Source organism: Mesoplodon mirus, assembly GCF_964341445.2.
Source record: "Mesoplodon mirus genome assembly, chromosome: 8".
NCBI classification, from domain to species: Eukaryota; Metazoa; Chordata; class Mammalia; order Artiodactyla; family Ziphiidae; genus Mesoplodon; species Mesoplodon mirus.
In genome coordinates this window covers 48,391,397-48,418,362 of record NC_138984.1, presented here as the reverse complement: position 1 = coordinate 48,418,362, position 26,966 = coordinate 48,391,397, and positions in this window count along the sequence as shown.

Here is a 26,966-nt window from a genome sequence, read left to right as displayed (position 1 = left end):
ATGGGTTAAATGCTCCAACCAAAAGACATAGACTGCCTGAATGGATACAAAAACAAGACCCATATATATGCTGTCTACAAGAGACCCACTTCAGACCTAGAGACGCATACAGATTGAAAGTAAGGGGATGGAAAAAGATATTCCATGCAAATGGAAATCAAAAGAAAGCTGGAGTAGCAATTCTCATATCAGACAAAATCGACTTTAAAACAAAGACTGCGGGCTTCCCTGGTGGCGCAGTGGTTGAGAATCTGCCTGCTGATGCAGGGGACATGGGTTCGAGCCCTGGTCTGGGAAGACCCCACATGCCGCGGAGCAACTAGGTCCATGAGCCACAACTACTGAGCCTGCGCGTCTGGAGCCTGTGCTCCGCAACAGGAGAGGCCGCGATAGTGAGAGGCCCGCGCACCGCGATGAAGAGTGGCCCCCGCTTGCCACAACTAGAGAAAGCCCAACAGAGCAAAAATAAATGAATTAATTAATAATAAAAAAAAAACAAAGACTGTTACAAGAGACAAAGAAGGACACTACATAATAATCAAGGGATCAATCCAAGAAGAAGATATAACAATTGTAAATATTTATGCACCCAACATAGAAGCACCTCAATACATAAGGCGAATACTAACAGCCATAAAAGGGGAAATTGACAGTAACACAATCAAAGTAGGGGACTTCAACACCCCACTTTCACCACTGCACAGATCATCCAAAATGAAAATAAATAAGGAAACAGAAGCTTTAAATGATACATTAAACAAGATGGACTTAACTGATATTTATAGGATATTCCATCCAAAAACAACAGAATACACTTTCTTCTCAAGTTCTCATGGAACATTTTCCAGGATAGGTCATATCTTGGGTCACAAATCAAGCCTTGGTAAATTCAAGAAAATTGAAATCGTATCAAGTCTCTTTTCTAACCACAACACTATGAGACTAGATATCAATTACAGGAAAAAATCTGTAAAAAATACAAACACATGGAGGCTAAACAATACACTACTCAATAACCAAGAGATCACTGAAGAAATCAAAGAGGAAATTAAAAAATACCTAGAAACAAATGACAATGACACCACGACGACCCAAAACCTATGGGATACAGCAAAAGCAGTTCTAAGAGGGAAGTTTATAGCAATACAATCCAACCTTAAGAAACATCTCAAATAAACAACCTAACCTTACACCTAAAGCAATTAGAGAAAGAAAACCCCGAAGTTAGAGAAGGAAAGAAATCATAAAGATCAGATCAGAAATAAATGAAAAAGAAATCAAGGAAACGATAGCAAAGATCAATAAAACTAAAAGCTGGTTCTTTGAGAAGATAAACAAAATTAATAAACCATTAGCCAGACTCATCAAGAAAAAAAGGGAGAAGACTCAAATCAATAGAATTAGAAATGAAAAAGGAGAAGTAACAATTGACTCTGAAGAAATACAAAGGATTATGAGAGATTACTACAAGCAACTCTATGCCAATAAAATGACAACCTGGAAGAAATAGACAAATTCTTAGATATGCACAACCTTCTGGAAGAAGGTAGAACCAGGAAGAAATAGAAAATATGAACAGACCAATCACAAGCACTGAAATTGAGACTCTGATTAAAAATTTTCCAACAAACAAAAGCCCAGGACCAGACGCCTTCACAGGCAAGTTTTATCAAACATTTAGAGAAGAGCTAACACCTATCCTTCTCAAACTCTTCCAAAATATAGCATAGGGAGGAACACTCCCAAATTCATTCTACGAGGCCACCATCACCCTGATACCAAAACCAGACAAAGATGTCACAAAGAAAGAAAACTATAGGCCAATATCACTGATGAACATAGATGCAAAAATCCTCAACAAAATACTAGCAAACAGAATCCAACAGCACTTTAAAAGGATCATACACCATGATCAAGTGGGGTTTATCCCAGGAATGCAAGGATTCTTCAATATATGCAAATCAATCAATGTGATACACCATATTAACAAATTGAAGGAGAAAAACCATATGATCATCTCAATAGATGCAGAGAAAGCTTTTGACAAAATTCAACACCCATTTATTGTAAAAACCCTGCAGAAGGGAGGCATAGAGGGAACTTTCCTCAACATAATAAAGGCCATATATGACAAACCCACAGCCAACATCGTCCTCAATGGTGAAAAACTGAAACCATTTCCACTAAGATCAGGAACAAGACAAGGTTGCCCACTCTCACCATTATTATTCAACATATTTTGGAAGTTTTTGCCACAGCAAGCAGAGAAGAAAAAGAAATAAAAGGAATCCAAATCAGAGAAGAAGTAAAGCTGTCACTGTTTACAGATGACATGATACTATACATAGAGAATCCTAAAGATGCAACCAGAAAACTCCTAGAATTAATCAATGAATTTGGTAAAGTAGAAGGATACAAACTTAATGCACAGAAATTTCTAGCATTCCTATACACTAATGATGAAAAATCTGAAAGTGAAGTTAAGAAAACACTCCCATTTACCATGCAACAAAAAGAATAAAATGGAATAAACCTACCTAAGGAGACAAAAGACCTGTATTCAGAAAACTAAAAGACACTGATGATAAAAATTAAAGATGATACAAATAGATGGAGAGAGATACCATGTTCTTGGATTGGAAGAAGCAACACTGTGCAAATGACTCTACTATCCAAAGCAATCTACAGATTCAATACAATCCCTATCAAACTACCATTGGCATTTTTCACAGAACTAGAACAAAAACTTTCACAATTTGTATGGAAACGCAAAAGACCCCGAATAGCCAAAGCAATCTTGAGAAAGAAAAATGGAGCCGGAGGAATCAGGCTCCCTGACTTCAGACTATATTACAAAGCTACAGTAATCAAGACAGTATGGTACTGGCACAAAAACAGAAATATAGATCAATGGAACAGGAGAGAAAGTCCAGAGATAAACCCACGCACATATGGTCACCTCATCTTTTTGATAAAGGAGGCAAGAATATACAGTGGAGAAAAGACAGCCTCTTCAATAAGTGGTGCTGGGAAAACTGGACAGGTACATATACAAGTATGAAATTAGAATACTCCCTAACATCATACACAAAAATAAACTCAAAATGGATTAAAGACCTAAATGTAAGGCCAGAAACTATCAAACTCTGAGAGGAAAACATAGGCAGAACACTCTATGACATAAATCACAGCAAGATCCTTTTTGACCCACCTCCTAGACAAATGGAAGTAAAAACTAAAAAAAACAAATGGGACCTAATGAAACTTAAAAGCTTTTGCACAGCAAAGGAAACCATAAACAAGACCAAAAGACAACCCTCAGAATGGGAGAAAGTATTTGCAAATGAAGCAACTGACAAAGGATTAATCTCCAAAATTTGCAAGCAGCTCATGTAGCTCAATATCAAAAAATCAAAAAACCCAATCCAAAAATGGGCAGAAGACCTAAATAGACATTTCTCCAAATAAGATATATAGATTGCCAACAAACACATGAAAGAATGCTCAACATCATTAATCATTAGAGAAATGCAAATCAAAACTACAATGAGATATTATTTCACACCAGTCAGAATGGCCATCATCAAAAAATCTACAAACAATAAATGCTGGAGGGGATGTGGAGAAAAGGGAACTCTCTTGCATTGTTGGTGGGAATGTGAATTGGTACAGCCACTATGGAGAACAGTATGGTGGTTCCTTAAAAAGCAAAAAATAGAACTACCATACGACCCAGCAATCCCACTACTGGGCATATACCCTGAGAAAACCATAATTCAAAAAGAGTCATGTACAAAAATGTTCATTGCAGCTCTATTTACAATAGCCAAGACATGGACGCAACCTAAGTGTCCATCGACAGATGAATGGATAAAGAAGATGTTGCATATATGTACAATGGAATATTACTCAGCCATATAAAGAAACGAAATTGAGTTATTTATAGTGAGGTGGATGGACCTAGAGTCTTTCATACAGAGTGAAGTAAGTCAGAAAGAGAAAAACAAATACCGTATGCTAACACATTTATATGGAATCTAAGGGGAAAAAAAAAGGTCATGAGGAACCTAGGGGCAGGACGGGAATAAAGACACAGACTTACTAGAGAATGGACTTGAGGATGTGGGGAGGGGTAAGGGTAAGCTGTCACAAAGTGAGAGAGTGGCATGGACATATATACACTACCAAACATAAAACAGATAGATAGCTAGTGGGAGGCAGCCACATAGCACAGGGAGATCAGCTTGGTGCTTTGTGACCACCTAGAAGGGTGGGATAGGGAGGGTGGGAGGGAGGGAGATGCAAGAGAGAAGAGATATGGGAACATATGTACATGTGTAACTGATTCACTTTGTTATAAAGCAGAAACTAACACACCATTGTAAAGCAATTATACTCCAATAAAGATGTTTAAAAAATTAAAACTAAAGAGAATCAGTCCCCCCCCAAAAAAAGAAAAAAGAAAACATAGCATCTTAAAAATGTGGACAGTGATTTTTACTAAATGATAAAATTCAGGTTCAGCTTCTCACACTTGTAAAATAACTCAATTAGCTTTAAGGTTCTGAAATAGCACTTATTATTATGATTATATTTTATAATTATAACAAAAGAACAGAGGGAAAAACACCCATAATTGGACTTGAAATAATTATTTTCATATTCTAGTCTTTGTCTCTCTGAATACAAATTTTTACAAGGTTAAAATGATAGGTAGGCATATGATTTTGTTCTGCTTTTTGTATTTTCCTGCTGGCACAGTTATTTTAATAAATGCATACTGTTCAATCAAAAAAAAAGAATGACTTGCTAAATGATTTATGCTTATATTCATAAGCAACGTCATGAAAATTTAGTAACTGGTAATGAATAATAAACATTCAAAAACTAAAAAATTATGTATTAATCGAAGAGTAAATTAATATCTATTTCTGAAAAGGAAGAGGAAAATACAGTGGTAAATATATATCAAATTAGTACCTATAAAAGAAGTAATGTATTGATTTGAGCTCTCTAAAATTAGAGGAAGTGCTATTATGACCATTGAAAGCATCTAACGTGAGCTGAACTTTTGACTTCTGTATTTAATTGGTTATTATCTGATCAGAAAAGTCATAAAAAAATCATTCATGCCTCTCATACATCAGGAATTGAAAAAGATCACCAAAACAAACTAAAACGTCTCACATGAATAAATAGCTCGTCTTTCTCTAAATTTCTCTATGCACTTCTTGACATTTGCCAGAAAAAAGGAAACAGTGTCATTTGCAATAAAAGTCTACATATATTTTTAAATAATTACATAGCTAATTTTTTTAAAATCTCTTATGAAAAAGAAGAATTACGATCTTCCTATCTCAGTGCCTCAATGCAGAAAAAAATTTGAATATCATTCCACAATTAATATTTTTAATGTTTTATATTTGAAAACAAATTTGAGAGAATTCATTATCATGGTAATTTGGAGCAATTAAAATAATACAATTTGGTGCTTTTCATTTTTAAAGATCTTTAAAAATTGCATCCAGCTTGAACAAAAACAAACTCAGACTAGATTATATCAGATGATCATAAGCAAAGCAGTATCAAAAAAATCAAACCAGATTAAAAGACTGAAGCAAGAAAAGTACAGATACGAAATACAAGATAGTAGAAAATAGAAATGCTATAGTGAGATAAATCTAGTTTTGAAAATAGGGAATATTAATGAAAAGGGAAACCAGTAGGCAACCATGAAGCAGTTTAGTTATGGTAGATGCAAACAGGATGAGAAGTAAATGCATGGCAACTATTAGCACCAGAAGGCATGTTCAGTAAAGGCTGAGGCTGGAATTAAGAAAACTCCCTTTATGTTATTTTTGGCAAGGTGACTCTCTGAACATAGCATCAAAAACACGTCTTGCCTTGGAATAAAATGATTCATAATATTGTGGTGAGCTGTGTCTAATATATCAGCTCAGACAAGGAGATTGATGCAGTTGTCCAAAGCATTTTCCCTTTTTATAGGATAAGTAGAAACTAGTGTAGATGATTTAAGACTTACGATGAATCATATTATGGATCATAGTAAAACTTATGATCCTTAAACTAGAGTGCTTTTGAATGAGGCAATGGATTACAGTTTTGACTCATAATAAAAATGCACATCAGTTTGACATTTTGACAGTCCAAATAGCTATTTGAAATAAAATAATCTGTAAATTGTTATCCCAGTTTACTAACAACCTATATATACACAAAAGGTGTAGTAAGGGAGAGAAAAAGAATAAGCTTTAGAAGGATACACTGTAAATAATCATTATTTCCATAGAGTGAATTATATAATACAGAGTCCCTTTCCTTTACATGCTTCTCCATAATTTGAATTTTTGTTAGCTTGTCTTCTTTTTAGAATTTAAAAATGTTTTTAGAAGTCTTACCTCAGAAGGATTTTTTTCAAGAAAATGGATTGAGTTACCTCTATTGCGCTTCCCATTCTGTGCACACTCCTTCCTTCATACTTACACACAAAACAGTGCATATAGAATTTAGCACAGTGGCTAGACATATGATCAAAATACAAAAATCAATTGCATCTCTAAATATAAGAATCAACTAGAAGGCAAAAATAAGACATCATTTACAATAAGATCAAATACTGATGAATAACTCTAACAAAAGATGTTAATAATCTCTACCCACAATGCAATTCCAGTCTGAATCCTAACAGGGTATTTTCTAACTGGAACTGGGAAACTGATTTTTAAATTATACAGATGTACAAAGACCAAGGATAGCTAAACATTTTGGAAGAAGAGCATGGCGGGGCAATTACCCTGATAAGATTTGGGTCTTCTTCCAAAGCTATAGTAATTGAGACACTGTAGTACTACTTTAGGCATAAACAAATTGAACAATGAAATAAAGCAGACATAAGCATATATGGAATTTGATATATAACTGAGATGGTCTACCACATCAGTGAAGAATGATCTATTATAAGTGAGGCTGAAAAAAAATAAGGGAAAAAATGAAATTGTATCCCTACCTTATACACACACAAAAAATATTCCAGATGAATCAATTACTTATACAGTTGGCCCTCTGTACCCACCAGTGCAGAACCCACAAATAAAGAGGACCAGGTGTACTACTTCATTTTATATAAAGGTCTTGGGCATCCTTGGATTTTGGTATCCAAGGGGGTCATGGAACCAATTCCCTGCAAATACTGAGGGATGACTATGCCATAAACAAAAGTTTAAAACTATTAGTGAAAACTCTCTCTCTGGCTTTGTGGTAAGGAGGTATTTCTTAAACATGACAGAAAGGAGTGCTAACTCTAAAAGAAATAATATGTAAATTTATTTTAAATTAAGAACTATTAATTTAAAGACTTAAAAACTAAGAAAAGGTATAAGACATTTACAACGAATGCAAAAAAAATAGAATTAGGAACATATAATACAATATTTGTTAAAAAGGCAACCTAATTAAAGACATGAACCGTCATTCTAAAGAAGAGGAAAAAAATCACATATTGATAAATGTATGTATAGATTGTCATCTTCATTAGTGAACAGGGAAGTGGAACAAAAAAAAACCATTTTCATCACTTGACTGTCAAAAATGAAGATGTCTAACATTACAGGAATTGAAGATAGTATTTCTTATGCTTTGCTGGCAGAAGTATAAATTAGGATAGTACTCCAGCAAGTCAACTCTTAGATATGACAGTGAGAAACTCTTCACAAAACAGACCAGGAGACATACATAAGAATGTTCATAGCAGCACTATTTAAAATCCTAGAAACATTTCCAAAAGAACACAGAAGAATGAGTAAACTGTGGTCCAGTCACCAGTGGAATAGTATCCAATAGTCAAATATGAATTGCTCTCATATGCAAAACATGGAATAAAAACAACTCTAGAAGATGTAGTCTGGCAACTCTTTTTTGCCTTCTTTTCTTAATAGACTTTGTTTGTAGAGCAATTTTAAATTTAGGGAAAAACTGAGCAGACAGTGCAGAGTTCCTACATACCCCCTCACTCCCACAAAGTTTCCCCTATTATTAACGTTATGCATAGTGTGATACCTTTGTTACAACTAATGAATCAATATTGATACATTGTTATTAACTAAAGTCCATGACTACATTAATGTTTATTCTTTGTGTTGCATAGTTACGTGCATTTTGAAAAATGCATGATGTCATGTATCTACCATTATAGTACCAATCAGAATAGTTTCTCCACCCTAATTATGCATCCTTACCTCTCTTCATCCTTTTGAACCCCTAGCAACTAGAAAACTTTTTACTGTCTCTATAGTTCTGCCTTTTCCAGAATGTTATATGGTTGGAATCATACACACCTGACATCATTGTCAAGTAGAAAATCACAAGGTGATTTTCTACCAGCTATGAACATTTCAAATTTGGAATTAAAAACACAATACCATTTACAGTAGCACCAAAAATTGAAATACTTAGGTATAAATCTAATAAAATATGTACAAGGTCTATACAAGGAAAACTTCAAACTCTAATGAAAGAGATCAAAGAAGATATAAATACATGCAGAGATATACCGTGTTCATGGATAGGAAGATTCAATATTGTTAAGATGTCAGTTATTCCCAACTTGACCAACAGATTCAATGAAATCCCAACCAGAATCTCAGCAAGTTATCTTGTGGATATTATAAAACTGATACAAGTTTGTATGGAGAGGCAAAAGACCCAGAGTGGCCAACACAATATTAAAGGAGAAGAACAGAGTTGAAGGATTGACAAGGCCCAACTTCAAATTCCTTGTCAAGCCACAGTATCAAGACAGTGTACCATTAAAGAAAAGCATAGACAAACAGATCAATGGAACAGAGAGCCCAGAACCAGACCCACACAAATATAATTAACCAATCTTTGACAAAAGGGCAAAGGCAATTCAATGGAGAAAGGATCATCTTTTCAACGTAAGGTGCTGGAACAGCTGATCTACATGCAAAAAAAAAAAAAAAAAATCTAGACACATTCCTTGCACCTAACACAAAAATTAACTCAAAAGGGGTCATAGGGGCTTCCCTGGTGGCGCAGTGGTTGAGAGTCCGCCTGCCTGCCGATGCAGGGGACACGGGTTCATGCCCCAGTCCGGGAAGAGTCCCACATGCCGTGGAGTGGCTGGGCCCGTGAGCCATGGCCACTGAGCCTGAGCGTCCGGAGCCTGTGCTCCACAACAGGAGAGGCCACAACAGTGAGAGGCCCGCGTATCGCAAAAAAAAAAAAAAAGGGGGGGGTCATAGGATTCAATGTAAAACACAAAACTATAAAACGTCTAGAAGATAACATAGGAGAAAATCTAGGTGACCTTGCATTTAGGGTTGAATTTTTAGGTACAACACCAAAAGCAAGATCTATGAAAGAAAAACGTCTTCTTTGAATGTTCTGCATAATTCGCCAGTGAAGCCATCTGATCATGGGCTTTCATTTTTGATGTACAATTCTTTTTAGACATTGTTAGAATTGATTCACTAATATTTTGTTGAAGATTTTTACATTTATTTTCATGAGAGATACCTTTCTGTAGCTTTTCTGTCTCACAATATATTTATATTGTATTGGTATTAGGATAATGCTGTCCTCAGAGAATTAGTTAGGAAGTTTTCCCTCTGCTTCTATTTTCCATTAGAAATTATAGAGAATTGGTATCAGTTCCTACTTAAATGTTTGGTAGAATTCACCAGTGAAACCATCTAGACCTGGTGTTTTGCTTTTTTAAATGTTATTAATTGTTGATTCAATTCATTTAACAGATATAGCCAGATATAGCCTATTCAGATTATCTAATTCTCCTTGAGTGAGTTTTGGTAAATTGTGTCTTTCAAGGAGTTGATCCATTTCATCTAGGTTATCAAATAGAGTTGTTCATAATATTCCTTTATTATCCTTTTAGTGTCCATGGATTAGAGAGGCCTCCTCTTTCATTTTTGATATTAGTAATTAGTATTTTCTTTTTTTCTTGATTAACTGGGCTAGAGATTTATCAATTCCATTGATCTTTTCATAAATATGATTTTCTCTACTGATTTCCTGTTTTCTATTTCATTGATTTCTGTTCTTTTATTATTTCTCTTCTGCTTACTTTGGATTTAGTTGTTCTTTCTCTACTTTTCTAAGGTGGAAGCTTAAATTACTGATTTTTAGATCTTTCTTTTTTGTAATATATGCATTTATAACTATAAATTTTCCTCTAAGTACTGCTCTCACTGCATCTGAAAATTTTTGATAAGTTGTAGTTTCATTTTCATCTGGTTCAAAATATTTTTAAATTTGTTTTGAGATTTCTCCTTTGACCCATGTGTTATTTAGAAGTGTGTTGTTTAATCTCCAAATATCTTTGGAGTTTCCAGCTATCGTTTTGTTATTGGATTCTATTTTAATTCCATAGTGGTCTGAAAACATATGTTACATAGCTTCTATTCTTTTATGTTTGTTAGGTGTGTTTTATGGCAGCAGACCCCAACTTTTTTGGCACCAGGGACCGGTTTTGTGGAAGACAATTTTTCCACGCACTGGAAGGAGGGGAGGGTTCAGGCAGTAATGCGAGCAATGGAGAGCAATGGGGAGCGGCAGATGAAGCTTCACTTGCTCACCCGCCACCGCTCACCTCCTGCTGTGTAGCCCGGTTCCTAACAGGCCATGGACAGATATCGGTCCATGGCCCAGAGGTTGGGGACCCCTGTTTTATGGTACAGAATGTGGCCTATCTGGATGAATGTTCCATGTGAGCTTGAAAAGAATGCATATTCTAGTCTTAAACAGTCTGAGTCTTGCAGTTTCAGCTATAATCCCATTATACAGAAGCCTTGTTGATGTGGTGGTAAAGTTTGGGGGAAGAGAAATGTTCTCTAGTCATATGATTAGATGTCATCCTTTTACTAGGCCCCTGAGTTATGACCTTCACAAGTCCTTCTCAGTTATTTGTCCCCCCTAGTTGAGTCAGAAAGGCTAGATGGGGATAAAGTTGGGTTTTCCTCTTTCCCTATGTTAATTAGATTCTGGTAGATTATTTTCATTGAGGACAGGCCTTTGTTACAGAGAACAGAACTTTCTGGGCATATTTTTAAATGGTTACTTTTCACCTCCATCTGTCAGAAGCAGGAAGCATTTTTCTCAAATCTTCATTATGAGCACTTGATGGGGTTCCTGGATGTAAAACTCACAGAAGTGTGGGAGTACCCCTAAGGCTGTGCCCCAGGAGTTTTTATTAAGCTAGTCCATGTTTAGTCTCTATCAATTTGTTAGTTACTATTTATATATTCCTACCAGTAACTGGCTCTTGTGGTTTTTATTCCACATAAGCTATGATCCTCTGTATTCACCTGTCTCTCCAGTTTACAGAACAGAAATTTGCCAATGATGGATCTAAGAATAGTTGTTGATATTCATTTTGTTCAGTGTTTTCCTTGTTATGAGAGTAGAAGTGATGTCTTTCAAGTTTTTTACATGTTTTTTACAAGCAGAAATTGAAAGTCTGATATCCTTTTCTTAAAAGTTAAAAACAAAAGAGAACTAAAACCAAGCAATTTACCTTTAATAAAATAAATGATAAATATATCTTTTAAAAACCAAAGTAAATATAAACACAAGATCAGGATACTGTTATTCTTTTAGGACCAAGGACACAATTCCTTGCTGTTGTCAGCTTATGTCCATTCTCAGCCTCTAGAGACTACTGGAATTCTTTTGTTTACGATTCCCTTCATCTTAAAAGTCAGTAATTGTCGGGCTTCCCTGGTGGCGCACAATTACTGCAGATATTAGAATTATGAGAAAAATAATATGAAATAAATATGCTTAATATGCTTAAAGATATAAAGAGGTTGAAAAGAAGACCAAAGAATAAAAGAATATCAGTATACACCAGGCATATTAGAAAAATAACCAGATAATATGTTTCTAGAAATAAAGCACATAATAGATAACAGAAACTCAATGCTTGTATTAACGAGACTAGTCATATGTGGAGAGAAACCAGTAAACTGGAATCCAAATTGGAATAAATTCACCAAGAGACAAAGATGAAAAATTTGAACATAGGTTAGAAGATATAGAAGATCAAGTGAGATTGATCAACATACATCTCAATGGAGGACAGAAGGAGATGAGAGACAGAATGAGAGAAAGTACTATGTAAAGAGGTAATGGATAGGGTGGGAGGGAGGGAGACGCAGGAGGGAAGAGATATGGGAACATGTGTATATGTATAACTGATTCACTTTGTTATAAAGCAGAAACTAACACAACATTGTAAAGCAATTATACTCCAATAAAGATGTTAAAAAAAAAAAAAAGAGGTAATGACCAAGAGTTGTCCAGAACTGATATAATAAATCCTTTCTGAGTTTTAGGGAACCCATCCCAAGCCTCCCTCCAAAAGAAAAAAGGAAATATACACCTAATATTTTAAAATAAAAATTCAAAAAGACTAAAAAACTGAGAAATAAGAGAGATTATCTACAAAGGAGGGACAATTATTGAGCATGTGGACCACTGAATTACCACAAAAATGGGAAAACAGCAGTGATTTTTGAATTAAACATATCCCTAAACACACAAGGAAATAATCAATTATGAGTAAGAGTCAAAGCCACATAACTGCAGATCCACATGAAAAAAAGAAAAGTTACTCTCATGCCAAACACTAAAATTGATTCATAGTAAATATGTGTAAAAGGCAAAATAATAAAGTTTTTAGAAGGTAATATACCAGAATAAATTTCATGACTTGGGGTATTAAAAGTATTTTAAACAAGATTATGAGAGCTTTAATCATAAAATAAATCGTTCATAGTTAGGTTTAATTAAAATATAAATTTATATTTGCCAAAAGACATCATTTACAGAATTAAAAGAAAAGACACAGAGTGAAAGATATCTGCAGCAAATAAAGCTAAAAAGGCTCATATTTAGAATATGTCTTAAAACCACATGCATCTCAAATTAAGAAAAGATGATGAATCCCAAAAAAAAGCATAAAAAAATGTGCTTGACCTCCTTGACATTCAGAGAAATCCAATGTAAAACCATAAACAGTTAATATTTTACTTCATTGAATTCATTTTAAAAAATTAAAATTTGATAAATGGGACTCCCATCCCCTGCTGATACATATATAAATTGATACATTCACTTGGAAAACCAATTTGGTATTTCCTCATAAAATTGGAGATGCACATAGGCTACATCCAACAATTCTCTAGCAAGACTCTTACGTATGTGCATCAGTATACAAGTTTACTCATGGCACAGTACAGTTTATTCATTTCATTAGAGCAAAAAAAGGAAGGGGATAGGTCAAATATCAATCAATAATATAATTGATAAATAAATTGTGGTGTAGTAATAGAATGAAATACTATTCAGCAAGAAAAATGAATGAAATACAAGTATATAATGTTGAGCTAAAAGAGCAAGTCACAGAAGAATATATACAGTGTGAATACAATATTTATAGTTCAAAAGATGGAAAACTAAACCACGAATTGTAGCATATGAAATAACTAGGAAGAAAGTCTAGGAAATGCAAAATTTTAAATTCAGGCAGTATGACAGTCTTTAGGTCCTTGAGTGAAGTAAGTCAAAAAGAGAAAAACAAATATTAACGCATATATGTGGAATCTAGAAAAATGGTACAGATGATCTTATTTGCAAAGCAGAAATAGAGACACAGACGTAGAGAACAAACGTATGGATACCAAGGGGTGGGGAGGGGAGTGGGATGAATTGGGAGACTGGGATTGACATATATACACTATTGATACTATGTACAAAATAGATAACTAATGAGAACCTACTGTATAGCTCAGGGAACCCTACTTAATGCTCTGTGGTGACCTAAATGAGAAGGAAATCCAAAAAAAGAGGGGATATATGTATACATATAGCTGATTCACTTTGTTGTACAACAAAAACTGACACAACATTGTAAAGCAACTACACTCCAATAAAAATTAATTTTAAAAAAATATGGGCTGGTAGGGAGATGGGGAGTCGTGTCCCACTGGGAAGCAAATAAGTGGGCTTCAGCATTATTTGGCAACATTCTATTTCCTAATTGAAGTGGTAGATACACACTCTTTGATGTGTATTATATATTTTACAATGAAAAACTACATTAAATTTTCAGTGGTTGCCCTTCTCACTACCCTAAGAATAAAATTCAGAATCCTAACTTTGATGCACAAAAGCCAACATGATGTGGCCCCTGACTCCCAGTTCACCACTTTACTCAACTTTGCATTGTCTCTTTCCTCTGCTTATAACTATTTCTTCCTGATATTTGTAGGATCTTTGTAGGACTTGGCACCATTCAGGTCTCAGTTCAAATGTCATCTTACCAGAGAGACCTTTCCTGAACATCTCATAGCAGGTAAGTGGCAAAATCAGAAACATATCTACCCTTCATGATAAAATTTTTGAAAAAACTTTTTTTGGAATATATCTTTTGTCAATCAATATCCCAATATAACAGAAAATAAAGATAGGAAAAGTGGAGACTACATTGCTTTGGTGGATTAAGCTTTGTCAAATATAACTGACAGAGCTGGCAGTGGAATGGAGAATGAATCCATTAGAAGTAAGTTGTATTGCTATTTTAACTGACTACATCTTAACTTATAGATACTTTGCTTGATTTCATATGTTTCTGAATGATTATAGCTTGCTAATATAAACATTCCAGTTATAGTGCTTAATTCAGGGACTTGCTATTCTTTTTCTGAACTTTTGCCCCAATCAAAGTCTACTGCACTATCATTAATACTCCTCCACTTTCCCAATTTTAATTCCAGGGGTTTTAAAAATTGACTCCAGTCATTTACACTTAACAATTGAATATGCTAAGAAGGAAAAAAAAAGCTTGATTAATTTTGAGTTCAGATTAATTCACCAGACATAAGTAGCTTGGCATATTTCCTTTTGGAAATGAAAAAGATGAAAAAGAATACCACTCACTACTTCAAAGGAACACGAGCAATTATCTGTATTTCTGTAGTCTGTCTTTAAGCTACTTATTAGCGAGTTTGTTACTTAGACCAATTCGTTTGGGTCGCTGAAAATATTCAATATGTAGGAAAGTAGTTGCTTTGTTGTAACATTATTCCTTTTTTCTAATTTTTACTGAAACTCAGCTTGGCACATTTTAATATGTTCATTTTATTTCAAATATTAATTCCCTGTCTCCTTAGCATGGTATGTCTCAAAAGAATTTGGCTTAATTTAAGACATTATTTCTAATTTCTGGAAATACATGATACACTTCCCAAATGTCATTGTTACAAAAACTAAGCTCAATTGCTTAAAATTGACTGAAATCTATAAATAATACCTACTATATTTCTGGCAAATGGCTTCAGTGTCATTTCAACATAATGCAAGAGATGAGTGATATGATTTTCCTTAAAACCTTTGACTTTTTTTTTGCGAAGATGATTCTAAATATATCTATAGTTGCTTCTATATTACCTATTAACTAAAATATTTAATTGCAATAATGTGCCAAAAAGAAGTGTACTAACGTACCAAAGTAAAGTTCTGATTCAGGTTCTGTACAATGCTGTAAAGTGAAAACAAATATAGCCATCAGATATAAATGGATATCTAAATCTTTGTAAAAGAAAAAAATTGACCACAGTCTATAACATCCATCATAAAAAGTGTTAAAAGTTAGAATCTCAACATTTTCCATTCTTATCAGGATGTAAGCATATCTCAAACTCTTGAGAATTTATTTGGGTAGAATTATCTGTTATCCCTCCATATACTATCCCTTTTTTGTGTCACCACTGATAAAGGATGTTTCTTCTATTCCTTACAAAAATTAAACTATTAAATTTGGAAGTTAGGTAAATCTAAAATCTTTTGTAAAACCATGTCAGCTTAAGTATAAATGCTGGTTAAAAATGAGAAGCATTCAGATCAAAATTATAATTTGCATTACAGTAGAGGCCACTAAATGCAAGAGGATCTGCATTGACAGTAGAACTACATCTAGAATTTCATATCTCAACTTCTTTTTTAATCCCTCCTGGGAATGAGGGGAGAAGGGCACCAAGGTTAGGGGTGTGAAGACTTCATACTCATTGCATTTTGTGGGTCCGATAATGTGACGAGAGCTAATAATCTACCCAGACTGACAAGATTTCGCACCTGGGTTCCCTGTCCCTCAAAAGTAATTCTAATTTTTTTTTTCTTTCTTTAACACATTTCTTCTGACCATACTTCTATCCTATTACAGGATTATGTCTGAAGGGTCCACATATGCTCGAAATAGACTTGAAATTTTCTATTGTCTTTTAAGTCTCTCCCCATTAACTCACCAGGTCCTGAAGCTGGCCAATAACACAAAATACAGAATTTTTATTTATCCATTTGTATTTTGTGATCTTCACTATCTTTTTTTTAATTTAATTTTATTTTTTATACAGCAGGTTCTTATTAATTACCTATTTTATACATATTAGTGAATATATGTCAATCCCAATCTACCAATTCATCCCACCCCCCCTTTCCCCCATTGGTGTCCAGACGTTTGTTTTCTACATCTGTGTCTCAATTTCTGCCTAGCAAACCAGTTCATCTGTACCTTTTTTCTAGATTCCACATATATGTGTTAAATATATGATATTTGTTTTTCACTTTCTGACTTACTTCACTTTGTATGACAGTCTCCAGATCCATCCACGTCTCTACAGATGACCCAATTTCGTTCCTTTTTATGGCTGAGTAATATTCCATTGCATATATGTACCACATCTTCTTTATCCATTTGTCTGTCGATGGGCACTTAGGTTGCTTCCATGACCTGGTTATTGTAAATAGTGCTGCAATGAACGTTGGGGTGCATGTGTCTTTTTGAATTATGGTTTTCTCTGGGTATATGTCCAGTAGTGGGATTGCTGGGTCATATGGTAGCTCTATTTTCAGTTTTTTAAGGAAACTCCATACTCTTTTCCATAGTGGTTGTATCAATTTACATTCCCACCAACAGTGCAAGAGGGTTCCCTTTTCTCAACACCCTCTCCAGCATTTGTTGTCTGTAGATTTTCTGATGATGCCCATTCTAACTGCTGTGATGTGATACCTCATGGTAGTTTTAATTTGCATTTCTCTAATAATTAGTGATGTTGAGCAGCTTTTCATGTGCTTCTTGGCCATCTGTATGTCTTCTTTGGAGAAATATCTATTTAAATCTTCTGCCCATTTTTGGATTGGGTTGTTTGTTTTTTTAATATTGAACTGCATGAGCTGTTTATATATTTTGGAGATTAATCCTTTGTCCATTGATTCGTTTGCAAATATTTTCTCCCATTCTGAGGGTTGTCTTTTTGTTTTGTTTGTAGTTTCCTTTGCTTTGCAAAAGCTTTTAAGTTTCATTAGGTCCCATTTGTTTATTTTTGTTTTTATTTCCATTACTCTAGGAGGTGGATCAAAAAAGATCTTGCTGTGATTTATGTCAATTCACCATCTTTACTGCTGACTAAAATAATTCTAGTTTAAAAAATAAAACTTTCAATTCTATATTCTTCAAAAAAGAAAGACAAAAAAGATAAAGGCATTATGTTTCCATGACTAATCCACTTCACGATCATTATTTTTTTTTCAACCAAAGGTTGATATCACTTAAGAAGGTGAGAACATAAATTTTTGTGGCATCCAGTCTAACATCCAGTCATCTTAATATTCCAAAAAAATTTAGAGTCCATTTTTAATATCTCTCCTAGACAATATACTATTTATTTTACTAATTTTGCTCTTCAAATATAATTACCAAAAATTGTATTTAAAAGCGCAAATTTTACTTACTTCAATAAATGCTAGTTCCTATGAAGTGATCTATTATTGTTGACAGATGAGGTTCACAGCATTTTATATACCTCTAAATAAATGAAGAAACAATTTCACCATCCTTAAGCAACATGAGCTAATCTATAGCTAGCTGCTTCTCCAAATTTAATTCAGAAGATCAGAAACATACCTACCACTAGCCATGCAAGTTATTATCAGAAAACAGTTCTTTGAATTGCTCAGGCACAATAACCCAAAGACAGGAAAAGCAAGATTATTAGTTAATTGATGTTTTTGTATGTTTTTACATTAAAGTCAGGGTCGGGACATAAAACACCCAGTGGTAGACAGAACTCTAAGACTTCCCCCAAGATTTGTGCTCCTGGTGGGCACACCGTAGATTATCCCTCTCCCTTGAGTGTGGGTAGAACTTAAATATGATGGGATAGTCGCTCCTTTGACTAAGCTGTATTAGACTTCATCTTAGAAGACCTAAGTCAGAATTCTCCTGCTATCCATGAAGAAACAAGTTGCCATCAGTCCTACAACTGCAAAGATTGAATTCTGTCAATAACCTGAATGAGCTTGGAAGATGACCCTGAGTTTCAGATGAGAACCCCGTTCCACCCAACACCGTGAGTTTAGCCTTGTGAGACCCAGAGCAGAGGGTGCAGTGAAACCATGCTGGATTCCTGACCCACCGAAACTGCGAGATAGTAAATTTGTGTCCGTTTAAGCCACTAAGTGTGTGGTAATTTGCTACACAACAATGGAAAACAAATACAAACCATACTATATCTTGTAGGAGACAAGTCAGATAAAGTTGTTGATACGAAAGGCAAAAAGTAAACTGACAAAGTCATACAAAGTGCATTGGGCATCTAACCAATGGAATGAGAACCCAGAATCCTCAGAATTTTTTGCTGCACCTATAAAGTTCTTTGGAAATGTATATATTTACATATAAAGATTTTTGTTTGGCACCTTCAACTTGAAGACACAGAAGTAATATAATAACTATCACCATCCTTGGAATGTGCAATTATTTCCCTAAAATTTGATTTGCTTTCTATCCTTACCAATATTTTGTTTATAAATATCAAAAAAAATTAAGGTTGTATTAAAAATAATGTGTGACAAACTGCTATTTGAATAGTGTTTATCTGAAATATCTATTATCTATATTCTTGGATCAAATTCTTTTGATCCAGAAAAATACATTTTAAAGAGAAAATTCATGAGATAGATTTTATAATCCACTTCAGAGGAAATGGTTGAAAAGAAAATTAACATCCCTATCATGCACATACAATTTACACTAAACAAAATATTATTTCACCTTAAATTTCTGAGTGAAAAGACAGAAGAAACATTAATGTATTCATGGAGTTACAATTCAGTGGCTAACATCAGCCTATATAATTTATAAGCTATGAATTGTTAAGTACTTCTCATATTTCAATTTTATCTACTACAATTTCCTTCAAAACATTTACCTTTTTCCTATTTTCACTATTTCTTGTGTCTATTCAATAAATAATTAAAAGGTCATATTTTAAATGAAAGATAATAGGGCAATGCTATCACTTTCTTAAAGCTGTAATTATATGATACATATGTATTTGTTTTATAAAAAAAAAGTGGATGATTTTAAATCTACAGCTTCTACCCACTTTTTCGCCTTTGGCCTTAATTATATCTCACTAGTCAAAAAGAATTACCCAATTGTAGAAAGAGTAAAATTATCCTTCTTGTCCAGGAAGTAATCCCAGATTGGTACATTCTTTATTTTGTTATTTTAAGTGTTTCAAACATACAGAAAGAATGCAAATAATACAGGGAAAAAACTATCAAAGCTTGAGCTATAATTTGATGTTAGATATTAGATCAGGTTCAAACGTTTTTAAAGAATAAAAGAATATTAACTTAGTTGAAATGATTTGTATGCTTCTCCACATAAACTTTTGCATCCATCTCTCTCAGAGGCAACCAATCTCCAGAATTTCGTGTCAGAAAGACATTCACTTATGTTTTCTTTTAAATTTTTGAAGAAAAAAATATTCACATTGAAAGCTTTACTCCACCTGGAAAATCCCTTTGTTGTTTTTTTTAATTTATTAATTTATTTTTGGCTGTGCTGGGTCTTCGTTTCTGTGCGAGGGCTTTCTCTAGTTGCGGCGAGAGGGGGCCACTCTTCATCGCAAGGTGGGCCTCTCACTGTCGCGGCCTCTCTTGTTGCGGAGCACAGGCTCCAGACGCGCAGGCTCAGTAGTTGTGGCTCACGGGCCTAGTTGCTCCGCGGCATGTGGGACCTTCCCAGACCAGGGCTCGAACCCGTGTCCCCTGCATTGGCAGGCAGATCCTCAACCACTGCGCCACCAGGGAAGCCCCAATTCCTTTGTTTTAGCTTGAGATCATTGTGTGTTTTTTTTTAAGCTTAGATGATCAATTATCCAGGCACCACATAATGATTAGATGTTCTTCTTTCTACTTATTTGTAGTTCCACTGATGCGTTTATATCCACATCTCTGTCAATATCAATTTATACATATTTATGCATAGTACTAATTCTGATCTATCTTTATTGGATTTTTAGGATTATTCTTGTAACAACATTTGTCTATTCTTGACTTTTTTTTTTTTCCATGTTACTTAGGAACAGCTTGACACCTTTCATGGAGAAAATTTTCACTGTAATTGCATTTGATTATAAACTGAGAAGGAATGAGTTATTTAACATATTGGGTAAACACTGCTTATTCTTTTTCACCCTTCAGTGTGATTTTATGTTTCTCCATATAGGTCTTGCACATTGTTAGATTTAGTCCTAGATATCTTACAAATTTTATGGTTTTTTATAGGAATTATTTTTGCACATTATATATTCTGGTTAGCAACTGTTGGTTGTAGAGATGTTATTGATTTTTTTTATGTTGCTTTGCCTTCAGGAAATTACTAAGCCCACAGTTTTAATAGATTCTTTAGGATTTTCTATAGAAATAATTATAGCATCAGAATAAAAAGAAGTGGACACATTTCTGTTCCAATGTTATACCTCATTTGCTTCCTTGTTGCATTGGTTAAGACCTCTATTACAATGATGAAGAAAAGAAATGACAGCATTTTCTCTTGTTCTTGACTTTACTGGGAATTTGTGTACAATTTCACCATCATTATGCTTGATATAAAAAAATTTTAGATATACTTTTGAAGGTTAGTAAAGTTAATTTTTTCTCTTAATTTGCTAATGGTTTTTCCCCTGATGAATGGTAAACTTATCAATTCATTTTTCTGCATCTACGGAAATGATCCCTCACCCTCTTTAATCTATGGATGTTGAAAATTTCTTGCATTTCTGGTATGTATCATTGAATTGAGACATATTACTGATTTTTACATTATCCTGAATTTGAGTTGTAAGTATATACTTAGGAACTATTTCAGTTCATAAATGAAACTGGTCTATAATTTTATTTCCTTGCACTATAGTTATTCAGTTTTTGTATCGAAGTAATAGGAACCTCATAAATGACTTGAATAGTTTTTGCTGCTTCTACTCTGAAAAGAATATATACATATACATATAGATAGGTATTCATAATAAAAATATTAGAAGTATCTTTTTCAAATTTGCTGTTAGATGATGAATAAGTTATGGGGATCTAATGCACAGTATTATGATTATAGTTAACAATACTGTCTTATATACTTGACAGTTACTAAGAGACTATATCTTAAATAGTCTCACCACAAAAAAAATGACAATTATGTGTTGTGACAGAGGTGTTAGCTAATGCTACAGTGGTAATTATATTGCACTGTATAAATGTATCAAATAAACACATTTTACATCTTAACTTACACAATGTTATATGTCAATTATATAAATTAATAGATATATATACTTGTGTATATATATATGAAATATCTTTTTTAAAGAAGTTTGATAAAATTAATCTGTAAGACCATCTAGTTATGATGTCCTTTGTTAAGGGAGATTTTAATTATTGATTTAATTTATTTAGTTTTTATTGATTTACTTGGATTTCTATTTTTTTGTTCAACCTCTTCATTTATATTTACTACAAAATTTTCTATTTCATCCAAGTTCTGAAATGTATTGGCATAAAATTGTTCATAGACTTCTCCTAAGATTTCTTTTATTAATCTTAATATATTTCAGGTCATGTTGCCTTTTTGTGATGCAACTATTTATCAGTGCTGCTTCTCTTCATTCCTTGATCATTCTAGCTAAAGATTTATACACAATTATATTTTCCAATAACCATCTTCTGGTTTTATTAACCTATTATTTCTAATATTTCTTTTTAATTTTTTTCTACTGTTTTATTTTGCTTTGCTCCTACTTCTTTGTTGTTTAGTCTGTTGTTTTAATCTAGATTCCTGACTTAACACATAACTTTTTTTCCTTTTTTAGTCTAAGCAATTGAGGTTCTAAATTTACCTCTAAGTACCATTTTGACATCACCCCACAAATATCAACATGTAGTACATTCATTTTCATTCAGTTATATTTTTTAGTTTCCCTTATATTGATGATATTCTGAGAATATTACCTTGACAATATTTAGCTATGTCTACATAGACTAGGGTGAAATCTACCCTGAAAACTGAGATTCTCAATCTCATTAAGTGTGAGCTGCCACCAAGTCATATGGAGATAACCTTTGTGATCCTGAAGGAATAGGATGAATTGTCAGCCAGCGCTAAAGTGAGTACCTCGGGCCAAAATAGTTAAAGCTCTCTGGTGAATTCGGAAGTTTGCATTTTAAAAGGCCATTTTTCCTTCCACAGTCATAAAGAATGCTGCAGAGCCTTATCTGTTAGCCAGAAACTACGTTGTTCTTATCACCACAGTTTTCTGGAAAAAGTGAAAGAAAAATCCTATTTAAAAATAACATAAAATTTGTAAGATATCTAGGACTAAATCTAACAATGAGGTTTTGGTTTCAGTCCTACCTCAGCTTTATAGTTCTGCCAGGATTACGTTGCAGGCAGGTAAGACATCCTGCTTACATCAGTAGACAGGCACTAGAAACATCCCTTTAAGTTTTCTGTAAATTGTTCTCATCAGTGCAGGTTTTTAAATGTAGTCAATTTATCCCTGCCACGGTCTGGCTAATGAATTATGTTAATCAGCACTGGCAGAATGGAAGAGTAGCATTCTCTCTCAAGTTACAACACACGATTAATTTATAAGAATGAAGTCAAAGATTACGGTGGGAGTAAGAACATACTTTGATCAGTGCCGACCTTGAAAAACTGTTAGGACTTCTGGTTTGTATTAGGAAGTATTGTGATTATCCCTGGCTGAGGAAACCTAGAAAGAAAATCACTTTACAGGTAGATATTGTACCAGTATTTATGCATGAACACGAGTATGCCTCCTTTAACTTAAACATTAAAATCAGTGAAGTATATTCATATACGTACTTTTTTACTCAAATGTAATTAAACTAAAAAGACTACTTTTCTTGTGATTCACCAGTCTTTCTTTTATCTCAAATTTGGTAATCACAATTGTTTTGAATAAATTACATTTGGAGAAGACCAAAACAAACTTAATTATTTCTATTATCCTTCTTCTTTAGAAGGTGAGGGAGCAAATCTTTGTGTTCCATGGTGGCCACTCCAGAAAACATACAGATAATTCAAGACATCTTAACAGTTTTATTATTCAGAATTTAGGATGTGATAAGGGAAAGAAAAAAGTAAAGAAAATTGTCAGGTGAGACAAGACATGAATATAAGTATATTTTTTAAACACATGATATAATTACTAATAAAAGTAATATGTAAAAGCATAGCAATATGTAACTGTGATTTCTAGGAACATAACATAAAAATTAAGGACTGATTCATCAAAATGTCTTAAAAATTTGCCATAAGGACAGAGTTAACGTAACATTTTGACAGTAAAAAGGAACCTTTGTTATCTAGGCATAAAATAATTTGATCATTTCACAACAGAAAACCTAAATTTCAGTTTTACTTTTCTAATAATTTGTAATTAAAGAAGTAACAATTTGTAATGAAGGATATCCAAGATGACTGTCATGTTCTAGAAAATTCTTTTTAATGGCATTAAGAATTGTTATATACTTCACAATGGCCACCCTTTATGCCAATGCAAGTGGACAATCTGGAGAAAGAGCAAAAAAAAAAGAAAGACATGTTGGCAAGAATGTGGAGAAAAATGAAGTCTTGTGTACTGTTGGTGGGAAAGTACCTTGGTGCAGCCAGTACAGAAACAGTATGGAGGTTCCTCAAAAAATTAAAAATAAAATTACCTTATGATCCAGCAATTCCAATTCTGGGTATATACCCAAAGGAAACAAAGTCACTAACTCATAAAGATATCTGATATCTGCACCCCCATGTTTATTGCAGTATTATTTACAACAGCGAAGACATGGAAACAACCTAAGTGTCCACTGACAGATAAATATATAAAGAAGTTGTGAATGATATAATATATGCATATACATGTACATATAGATATATATATATGTATATAATGGAATATTATTCAGCCATAAAAAAGAAAGAAATCCTGCCATTTGCTACAACATGGATGGACCCTGAGGGCGTTATGCTAAGTGAAATAAATCAGACTGAGAAAGGCAAATACTGTATGATCTCACTTATATGTGGAATCTAAAAAAAAATAAAAAACCAAACTCATAGATACGGAGAACAGACTGACAGTTGTCAGAGAGGGTGTTAAATGAGTGAAGGTGGTCAAAAGGTACTAACTCCAGTTATAAGAAATAAATCCTGGGGATGTAATGTATGACATAGTGACTACAGTTAACAATACTGGATGTACATTTGAAAGTTGCTAAGAAAGTAAATCTCAAAAGTTCTTATCACAAGAAAAAAATTCGTAACCATGTGTGGTGACAGGTGTTAACTAGACTTGTTGTGGTGATCACTTTTACATACATATATGTATATATTTGTATATACATACCTACATACAGGCATACCTTGGAGATATTTCAGGGGTTCAGTTCCAGACCACCACAATAAAGTCACACAAATTTTTTTGGTTTCCCAGGGCATATAAAAGGTATGCTTACACTATACTGTAGTCTATTAAGTGTGCAATAGCATTATGTCTTAAAAATGTATATACCTGAATTAAAAAATAATGCTGTTGGAAAAATGGCACCGATAGACTTGCTCAAGGCAGAGTTGCAATAAACTTTCAAAATGTAAAGAACGCAGTATCTGCAAAATGCAATAAAGCAAAAGCAAAGTGCAATAAAACGAGGTATGCCTTGCATGTGCTTATATACCAAATCATTATGCTGTACACCTAAAATTAATACAATGTTAAACATCAATTATACCTCAATTAAAAATAAAATTAAAATTTTAAAAATAAATATGAACATGCTAAGAGACAAGAAGAAACTCAAGATGCAGGAGAGACAGACAAAAAGAGAGAAGGCTGAAAGAGAGAAATTGATAGAGCAAGGTCCTAAAGAATAATGATCAGAACATGGCATCAAAAGCACAAGTTGAAAGATATGCCTTGAACAGAAGGATGAACATGTATTCCCCTGAGACCAGTAAAAAAGTACAGGATTCTGCAGCCATGTTGGTCAATGACAGTCAGATTTGAAGGCATCACACTTTTTCTGTGATATAGGTGGTGAGGTTATTCATTGTCTAGAATGTGACTTAGTCTGCTCAGGCTACTATAGCAAAATAGCAGATTAGGTACCTTATAACAACAGAAATTTATTGCTCATAGTTGTGGAGGCTGAGAAGTCTAACAGCAAGTCACCCATATGGTCACATTTGATATGGGCCCTCTTCCTGCTTCATAGCTGACACCTTCTCACTGTGTCCTCACATGGTGGAAGGACCTAGGGATCTCTCCAGAGCCTCCCCTATAAGGCACTAATCTGGTTCATGAAAGCTCCACCCTCAAGACCCAAGCACCTCCCAATGCCTGCCTCCCAATATCGTCATCTTTGGAGTTTAGGATTTCAACATATGAATTTGGGGGGAAGGAGGAACAAACACTGAGACCATAGAGAATGATAAGGTGTGAATCTTAGATTGAGGATTTTGAGAGGATACTCTTGAAATAATAAGTAAGTGCAAATGAGAGGGATCTAAACAAGGACAAATATGAGAATAGATAAAGGGTATTGGAAGTGCAAATGATACAAAAACTGAACTTGTAGGGGACCAATCCATCAACATGTAATTTTATTTGCACTGAGCACTCAGGCATAGGAGCAGAAAAGTGTGTGAAGTATGAAGTAATTTATTAAAAGAACAAGGAGATGAGGAGCTTATGGATATAGTCAAGAGAGTAACTGAAGTAAACTTCAAAGGTCAAGAATCTGAAGACCAAAAAAAGAGGAAAAATGCAGAAGGGAATGTTTATGCAGTGTCTGCAATGAGCCTGCCACGCTGCCAAGCACTTTGCCTTTATGATTGTTATTCAACTGTCACAAAACCTTTAGTAACAGTGTTTATTTTACTGACGGATAAACTGAAGTTCAAAGAATTAAAGTGAGTTTGACCCAGATTATTAACCTAGAAGGAAAGGAAATGATGATGAAAGAATGGGATATTCAAGTTTCAGATTTCAGACATAGAACTGAAGAACCTGGGCATATCTGAACATAACTTAGTGTTGTAATCAAATAAAATCTATAGTAATAATTTGACAGATATTAATGACATTCATCATAGTTGTTACACATAAGGTAATTATCCATGGATGATATGCAATTTTCATTATTCTTATTGATGACTATCATTAGTATTAATTTTATATACCAAAGTCAAGTGATTATTTTTTTTCTCTTTTTAGTTCTCTGATAGCTATAAAAACCCTCGGTGGTGGCAGATATTCCTGATACCAAGGAGTAAAATCATTATCATGCAGTGTTAGAAAATTGTTTCTGAGCTCACTTATTTACTTCACAGAGCTTCCTTTTATTTCTCCCCAGTCCACTCAATACTACCAAGCACTAAAAAGGAGAAAAGGCCTATTAATTGTGTGTTGTGAATAAAAAGAAGAAAAAAGAGAAATCAAGTGCCCTTTCCCCCAATCTCTACTGCTAGGTTTAGGGCAGACATTCTTCCACAG